The 8,973-nt window shown below is 46.4% G+C and overlaps 1 protein-coding gene across 1 annotated transcript in view; it reads right to left on the reverse strand.

Moving 5' to 3' along the window:
• LOC122393157 overlaps window positions 1-8,201 on the reverse strand; it is a 37,609-nt gene extending 29,408 nt beyond the window's left edge. Inside the window, exons 1-2 of the mRNA XM_043388897.1 lie at window positions 7,921-8,201; window positions 7,464-7,579 (exon numbers count right to left, since the gene is read on the reverse strand). The gene's annotated coding sequence lies outside the window, so the exon portion shown is untranslated. The remainder of the gene's footprint in view (window positions 1-7,463; window positions 7,580-7,920) is intronic.
• Window positions 8,202-8,973: the final 772 nt, after the last annotated feature.

Consider the following 8,973-nt stretch of genomic DNA (forward strand, 5'->3'; position numbering starts at 1 on the left):
TAGGGAAGCTGACATAAAGTGTGCACCTGATCCACGGCCACGCACCTGCGTACTTGCGCGGGGTGACGATAAGTTAAGTGATGAAATGTGGCTTCGAGTTGTTGTCGCATCTACTTTTTTTTCCGAACCCTGCACCCTCTGGTTGCCACCTCTTCCCCAACATAAGGAAATTAGCAGTGGAAACTTCGCTGACTGCAGGGAGACTAAAGCAGCCGTCTTGGACGTGGGATGGGTCCAAAACCCAATTGATTATGGAGACTTTGAGGGCTCTCCCGAAGGCCGAAGCGCTGCGCGAAATGTGTTTGTCTTAGCGGTGGTTATTTGAATAAATGAACTTTTTTGTCTAATAAGTCGATGACGTATCTCTCTGCTTCTTCATGGTCGGGCATGTAACTTTCTGAATGCCGGCTCGTACCGTCATCCTTTTATTTTGGCAAGCAGGTCTTTCTAACTATCGTGGTGTTTCGAGACCTCGTTAGTTGTCGAACCCTGCGATTGGCGTGGGCCTTCAAAGCCGTTCCTGGCCCCGTAGCCGTCTTTTTCATTCGGCTTGGGCCATCAAAACCGTCCCTGGCCCCTTTCAGCACAGCCGTGCTTTTAAGTCGGCGTGGGCCTCTTTCAGAATGGCGTGCATTCCTCCGACAATATTATAACTGCCTATTTAACTGCACGTTTTGTGCATGGAGCTCGTTGAGGACCTAGACTTCCAAAATGTTTTTTTTTTAGATTTTGGTTTGTCTTGTCAATGACCAGGGCGAAAAAATAAGTGGCCGAAATCCGATGAGAAAGGCAGATTTGGGGGTACCCTACCTTTTAAGCCCCGCCACATGTGGCCGGCCGCCGCCTTTGGGCCCTACCAATCATTTTCGGAAAACGACACCCCTGTGGCGGTCTCGACTGTTTAAGGACACATTCCGCCGCCGCTGCAGACAGGCATTCCAGACGCACCTCAATGCGACTGCCTCAATCATATATCTGATAGTCGGCAGAGAACAGGTTTCTGCAATTTTTATGCACGGTTGTTTGATTGAATATGCGTTCGTATGTGTAGCTAAATGGTTGTTTGCCTCGTATTAACGAGGGATTTAAGCGTTTGACAGCGAAAATGTTTCAACAATGCGACGAAATCGCACAATATCTACCTCTTATCATAAAATGACGCCACCGCGCCAGACATCAGGACTCAGGGTATTACACGTCTGAGCATGATGTCCTGTTTTTCATGGAGCATAAACGGTTTGCGCGCCGAGTCTGGGGCCAAACATGGTGTGGGAGGCCAGGGGATAATCCTGGGGCCGGCTCCCCACGGACGACCGACACGACCTGGCCACGTGTGCAGGGACCGGTTAGCCGGCGGGCGCCGTTCCAGATGACTTGGGCGGGGGAGGGAGGCGGCGAATCGATCATCGGGCTATGATTATCCGACCAACTGAAACAGCGTTAGCTATTTTTATTCTTGCCTAATAAAGGACAGTTGCCGCACCCAGCGTTAGGAGTCTGGATACCTAATGCTCGCCAAGGCCGCTCATGAAATGCATTATTAGTCAATCTTGTGCTGCATATTTTTCAGATACCGAAGTCAATCATTGATAGATATCATACGCTGGGACTGGTAGAAGTATTTGTTCCTGGTTGTTTCCATTGTTAGCATGTGTAGGTGCTCCATTATGCAGGGATATGCTATATGGCTTTGGCTTGTATGATCTGACAGATTTCAGTATATCAATTGATTTTGTTCCTCATTTCATTTGAGGATAAGATCAAAGCAATGACTAATTTTAGGTAATTTTCTAACTTACTTTCATCTTGTACCGACGGTAAAAAATCAAGTTGCTCGTCAGTAATAATCGTACTTCATTTTAAAGTAACATTTTTTAGCGGCACTGTCATCACAAACACTTCATACGCAGCCTACGCACATCAATGTTAGCTAAAGTTATGCAATCTGTAAGACTGCAGCACCATAATACTCAAGCTCTTCCCTCCTCCACATCTATTTGCCCCCATTACCGGAGTGTTACGGCCGGTGCGGGGGCGGGGGCGTGCCTCCGGGGTTATCCAGAGGTCCGCCACGGGGACCGGCGGGGCTCCACCTCGGGACGCCGGCGGCACCGGCACCGGTTCCATCACGGACAGCCGACCGTCATCGGACGGTTATCAGGCCGCAGAATCGGCGCCGACGCTTTCCTGGTGGTGAGCCAGCGCGCGGGCGGCCGGCACGCCACCAGCCCCGCGCAGTCGCCGCCGCCGGTAGCCGCACGCGCACGGTGGCGATTTTTTGTTCAGAGGACGCGGTGCTGCCCCCGGTTCCCTGTGCGCCGTTTCGTGCACCGGTCCAGTGGCACGCTCGGTTCGCAATAATCGCCCGGAGAAGGTGCTACTGTATTAGGTCCACCTCCCGCCGGTCGTGAGCCAGATAGCTTCATCTCGGCATGCGATTTGGGTTTCATTGAAATTAGGAAGTGCCACTGCGTTTTAGGAAAGGCGAAACTGCCAGGGATTATGTATATTATCAAAAATCATACGCCCAGTTTCACATGGCAACGCCTTTTCCCAAAGAATTTCGAGGATGTGCAAACAACTCCATTTTACCGTTACATTATTAATCCAGCGAGGCTGGTAGAATATGGGTAATATTATACAGTCATGGTCACGCAACTGTTCATAAGGGGTATTTTGAATTTTAAGAAACACGATAGCTTGGAGATACACAAATAGTTTGGGTCGGATCAACTTTTCATCTGATTTCAAATTTGCCTTACCGAGGTGGCTGTGTATTCTTCATGCCGTATCAGTCATTGCCGAGAAGCATTTTGAACACTGAAGCCCTCTAACAAAAGCAGAGAATGGTCAGCTAATGTGTTTTGGGGGTAAACATTTTGAATAACACAATCAAATAAAATGGCTTAACACTGCTCAGGGTGAGCTCTGAAAGGTTCAGCTTTAAAAGGCAGAAGGAGCCTTATCGGCTCCCCTTCAGATTTCGAAATGCACAAATTAGAGCGATAAACGCTTTTAATCGCTTTTAACGTTGAACGCTTTTAACAGTTGGCTGAAAGACTTACAATTTTTCACTAAAAAAAAACACACTATCGGTCAGGTCATACCACAGGTCATCACAAATAAAATCTTCTGGAGATAGTAGCTTTTCGTTTTGGCATATAACTAATGAACTAAGAAAATTCAGACTCAAAACTGGCATCACCAAAAATGATGTTTCTCTCATTAAGGTAGTTTAAAATATGCTTTTTGTGACTTTACTAAGTGAAGTCCAACATTTGACAAGAGGTCGAGGGTCGTTCATAACCCAAGAAGGTAATGTTGCATAACAATCGACGCGTGATGACCAGGCAAGCAGTTTGGAGCTACCTACAACTCCTAAGGACTTCTTCTTGTGTGGTCGGCTCCATCGAGTGGATGCAATGCTTAGCCTTTTATCAGTTCAACACTTTAACACTACGTCACAGGCGCCAGAGAATCGAGGGATGGTCATAGAAGAATGAGCTTAAGGAGGTCCTGCTGCTTCACCACACTTCTCGGTAGCACTGCTCCAGTTCTCTTCTGTATCTCTTCTCTTGCTTGTAGTAGCTCGATACATTCATAGAGAAAGTGCTCCAGGGTCTCAAGCCCATCTTTACATAGAGGACAGATGCCCTGTTCCTTTTTGTGTTGCCTGACTTTTCCTCCCGCCACCAGGGAATGTCCAGTAAGTAGTTTGATCTTAATGGCCCAGTCTACCTACTGCGCTCTATCCGCTGGCTGGCCAAAACTAGTCAGGGGGTTGTAGCAGTCCAGCTAGTAGCAACAGATGCTTCATCCAGTGTAGGCTTCTCATGCTAGACGCTACCTTCCGGTATTCCTCTTCAGTGTGGTGCTGTGTATAGCGTGGTTCAAAGCTTTGCTCCAACCTCTTTCTTCCTGAGGAGTCGAGACATCAATCACTTGAGTCAGTGTTGGGAGTCCTTGGTCTGCTAACATTTCCTCCCATTGCCGAGCTAGGCTGCTCCGGCGATCCTCATTCACCGCACCGTGTAGCGATATACAAGGGGGGGGCAAAAATGTCCCTCCCCCCAGGCCCCACCGCGCGGAAGGTGGCCGGGAGGCCCACCGCCTGCCGGGTTAAGGCGTGACTGCAAAATTTACTGAGGTGGATTTTTTCTGAGGTCACGCTTCTGGTGACCTTACCTGACCTAGTTTTTCCTTCTTTTTTTGCCGGTATGTGCACAATGAATATTAAGAAAAAGTTGCGGAGTATGAGCTAAAAAAAGTATCGTGGCATTTGACAACGGCATAAGAAAAACTTAAATAGGGGGCCTTTTCGGTCCCTTCCCGCCCGGAAGTAGGTTAATAGAAATTTGAAGAATTCGTGCGGGCACTTCGGCAATGCTTTTTAACAGCCTATATCCGTATTCATAAATACAGATCGATTATTTTGACGCTGGCAGTCAACCACTTAACACCTGGAGGGCCGTACGGCGTAGGGGAAGATGGGGTAAGACGGACCAGCTAAGGTTTGAGGCCGCATATCTTGCTACACTGCTCTCGTAATTCATATTATTTATAGTCTTCGGAATGCTCAATCCTTCCTCTGTTGATATGTGTAAAGACTAAATTTCAAATTAAAGACATCTAGGTAGTGGATGCTCTTAACCCGGCAGTTGCTGGGGTATTCCGCCACCCACCGTTTGCTGGGGGGGGGGGGGGGCGTTAAACGCCCCCAGCCGATAACTCGAGAACCAATAGGCGCAGCGAAACGCACGAGGCGGCAAACGAAAGAGCGCGACGAGACGCTTCAGATGAGTACTTTAAAGTTGAATTTTGAGGTCACAGGTCGGGTCAAGGTCAGGTCAAACACCTGAAATCGGGCTTTCAATAGCATGGACTTCAGGACTTCGCAATGGGCGCCTCTCGCCATAAACTCTGTCAAAACGGTGCACAATCCATCTTATAAGGCCTACAAGAGTGTCAGCTCCATATAGGGGTCAGTCAAGCATAGGTCAGGGTCAAGGTCAGGTCAACCGGGTAGGCACATATCCCCGAAAATCAAAACTGATATTCGCAGCCTGTGACACATGTTTTATAGGTAATTTTGGGCGTAGAACACGATGGTGACATTCATTTTATCATATGTGTACGTGTTTGGATCACTAAGTTCAATTTAAGAAATTCATGTATCATGGTCGTGAAGTAGTCACGAAAAATTGCCAGGATTCAGTTCAAAATTTTGGAAAATACGGAACGATAATCAAAAATCGAAGATAGCCATTTGATTGATCATGGTATTGGCAGTCAAATGACGGTTACGGCATGTCTGTATGTCTTTTCTGTGATTTTATATGATTTTTTGAACATATGCCGTTTTTGGTCGAAAACTCAGAAATCATGACGTCACTAAAACCTCGATATCTCAAAAATTTTCCGACCGATTTTTTTTTTTGAAACTTTGTCACAATAAGCTTCAATCGATTCCCTACAGGTACCCAAAATTTGGCGCGGCGAAAAAAGTGGGGGCGTTTAACGCCCCCCCAGCAACTCGCGGGTTAAAGAGGGACATGTCAAAAACTCAGACAAGAAAAAACGTGGGGTAAGACGGACCACCCAGCAGTGCCTGCTATCCGTTCATGTGTGTTACACTTCTGCTCTGTACTCTTGTAACCAGAATGGTAAAATAACAAAATGAGCCTTTATTCTTTACTCATGTGTGATGGAAGTGCAGCTAAAAGCTGGGAACATGTGTGTTGATTGTCGTTTGGCATGAATGCATGCTAACTGAGCACTTTCATGCATGGCTCACATGCAACAAAGACTCCTTCCTGAAAAATTAGCTTACTTAAACTTGTGTCAATGTTTTGGAAAGAAAAAAACTTTCCATATGCAGGGTACAATGGACCACCACAGGGTAAGATGGATCACAGTGGTCCGTCTTGCCCCAAATCTAAATTCTGTCATTATCATGACGTATATGTCAAATAGCCCAACATTGCAAAACCTTGCCTTTCCTAAAGTGTGACTATAACTATGTTTATAACTTTGTTCTTCACAGTAAAGTGCAATATAGAAACTAATCATGATAGAAAGGCGCCGTAATTGAATCACCCGTAGACCTCTTATATTAGATCGGTTTGACGAAAAACAACATTTTTCTAAATAACTCAAAAGCTATGCGTCCTAGCAGCATGAGCTCAAGGTGGCCATTGTTACGAAGGAAAACAAACATACAGCCGGGAGGGCTGGTGGTCCGTCTTGCCCCGCTGGGCCGTCATACCCCACCTTCCCCTACCATATTTTGGAGTGTAAATTGTAATAAAATGTGCCAAGAAAAAATTTCACCAACAATAATAAATTATGCGCAGCCGTAAGTATTCTTAGTTTCGATATAACAAAATTATTAATAAACCAATGAATTTCTAAGTCACACAACGTTGTGTTTTTGTGTTTTTTATATCATGTGACGTTCATATCCTTAAAAATAATAATACTTATAACTTCAGTGATCAGTCGGACCGGCATGGGGAGACATAAAGCTTTTATGTGGTGTTGGTTGATTGCTGAGGACAAGAGGTTGTGCTATTTTGTGTGTTGTCATCTCATCTTTGTTGCAGTCATTGCGGTGACGGACTGTGCCACTAGGGCATGGCTTTAGTGTGCGTTGTGCCACGCTCGCGCTGGCTGGTCAGAGCCGGCGCGGGGCGGTGACCTCTGACCTGACCTCGCCGGAGGCGCTGTGACGTCACCAGCACTGTGGACGGCCGCGCGCCGGCAGACAGAGCCTCATTCCAGGCACAGCGACCGAGCGGGTCGGAGCGGGCTGCGGCGGATGTGGCCGCATTGCTGCGAGCGTGCTCCGCCACGCGCCCCATCCAGCCATAAGGGTTACTTCTAAAACTTTTTCAGTTTTGGCCAAGGCGTTTTGGCCTTCAGGCTCGCCTGACGGTTTATTGCTTCCGATCTTTTAGTGATTGTTTAATGTTTATATGGTAGATATTGCCTGACGCGGTCAAGAGTTAATGTTAAGCAGCGTTGATTCTCTGCCTTTCATTGTTTCGATAAGAAAAGAAAAACTGGGTGAGAAGATTGCGCTTCTTTCTGCATTCTGGATTTTGTTTTCCGTATTTACATAGCCGACTGCAGGCCGGGTATTCTGGGCAGTTAGCTTTCGAGTCAATGCACTACTGTCCCCGTCGCATAGGCCTCTGTCTCTCCTACCTCCACCCCAATCTCTCGAAAAGGATTCCATGTCATGTAGCTCCCTTTAGTCCACCTGAGGTGGCCTGCAGTTGACAGCAGCGCCATCTCTTTGTTCATTGCGCCCAACTTAGGGCGCCCTCTGTGGAACGCATTCTCAACACCACACCGCATACAGGAAAGGATCCATTGAAAGAAGGACCGGTCAAGTCATTACCTTCTAAACAGTTCTGGAAGCGATTGAAGACTACCCGAGCGAATGAGCCTGGTGGACTTACCTTGGTCGATCCACTCTTCAATGTCCTGTTTTGTTCCTTTGTCTGGCAGCGTGGTTTTCTTTTTGTCCATTTCGTCGTGTGCTGTCCTTCCCAACCTTGACCTGTTCAGAGATGCTCTGAAAAAAAAAAATGCAGGCACCGATTGTCTGATTTGGATCCAGAATTCGGCACCTATATTTCCAATAATGTGCATTCATCGACGAAAAACGGGATTGACGTTACGAAGGATGTCCCCAGTTTTGAGCTTAGCTGGGCATGAATCGTTTGAATGATAGGGAAAGGAAGGCTTCAAAAAAAAAAATCCGGACAATGGGCATCGGTGCCAGACATAAACGTAGGTCACTAGTATTGGGACTCTGCCTGCCGCTGCTCCAATCACAGTTTTACATTCGCAATGTTGACACTAGTTTTCACTCTGCAATAGAAATTTTGGAGTTGTTTGACAATTGACACTCACCGAAAATTGCAGGCTGACAAATCGTCTTCAATTAGTTCCGATCCGTATCACTTCACTAGCCACAGCACAGTTCCTATCAAACTTCCAATCCCCGACTCTTATCTCCTGCAATACAAAGCCATTACCATGACAACACAGTAACACTGCCGTTACCCGACGCGGACCAGACGTAGCCGGCGGCTATGGGCGTCACGTGACCACGCACCAACGGAGATCTCGGCCAATCAGCATCCAGAAGCGCGTCTGAGCAGATGTCGCCGGCGCGAAGAAAAAATTGAAACAACTCTTCGCCACTCGCCACTCGTGTTGGGTCGTTCGTCACAGGGGGGGTCCGTCCCTTTACCGGGCCATAGGAGGAAAATTGCTACCAAATGCTGCCAATGTGACGTCACTGGGATGGTCGAAAGCTGATTGGTCGCTGAGATTCAGGCGATGCTGTCAATTCTGGCGCACCGGCGCAGTGTTTTCCAGCCGTTGCGTGTTAAAGTTTAAAGTTAAAGTTAAAGTTTAAGAAATCAAGGAGGTGCCGATACAAAGGCTAAACCTCCGAAAACCATCGCATCGCATCGCATCGTATTGTTATACGGAGTTTAAATATTGTTTATTTGATAATAATATCACTGTTTATGTGTTTGAAGATCGGAAAAGCATACACATAAGTGGCATTCACACACTTGTCGTCTCAGAGATCATGAAGAATGACCAGCTTTAGCAGTTCAGCTCAGGTATTCAATTAATTCAACTGTATAAGCATGAGTATCATAGGCAGATCAGCCACGTTTCAGTTCAACCCGGTTTCACATTTTTTTTGTCATTTTTGGCTTTTAAAGGGAGCATGATAAACTCATATTAAGTTGTAAAATGCCTTAGCATTGTTGAAAACATAATGAGAAGGAGAATGGAGATGGAATAGTTGTAAATTGTTTCGGAAGTGGCTAGCTTCTATAAATATTAATGCTTTGTGAAAATAAAACTTATTTGTCAAATTAAATAGTATCAAATAACAAATCAATCTATGCTTACCTCCCAGACTGGAAAAAAATTCACACACTG

The sequence above is a fragment of the Amphibalanus amphitrite genome, unplaced genomic scaffold (genome assembly GCF_019059575.1).
Source record: "Amphibalanus amphitrite isolate SeventyFive unplaced genomic scaffold, NRLGWU_Aamphi_draft 000519F_arrow, whole genome shotgun sequence".
NCBI lineage: Eukaryota > Metazoa > Arthropoda > Thecostraca > Balanomorpha > Balanidae > Amphibalanus > Amphibalanus amphitrite.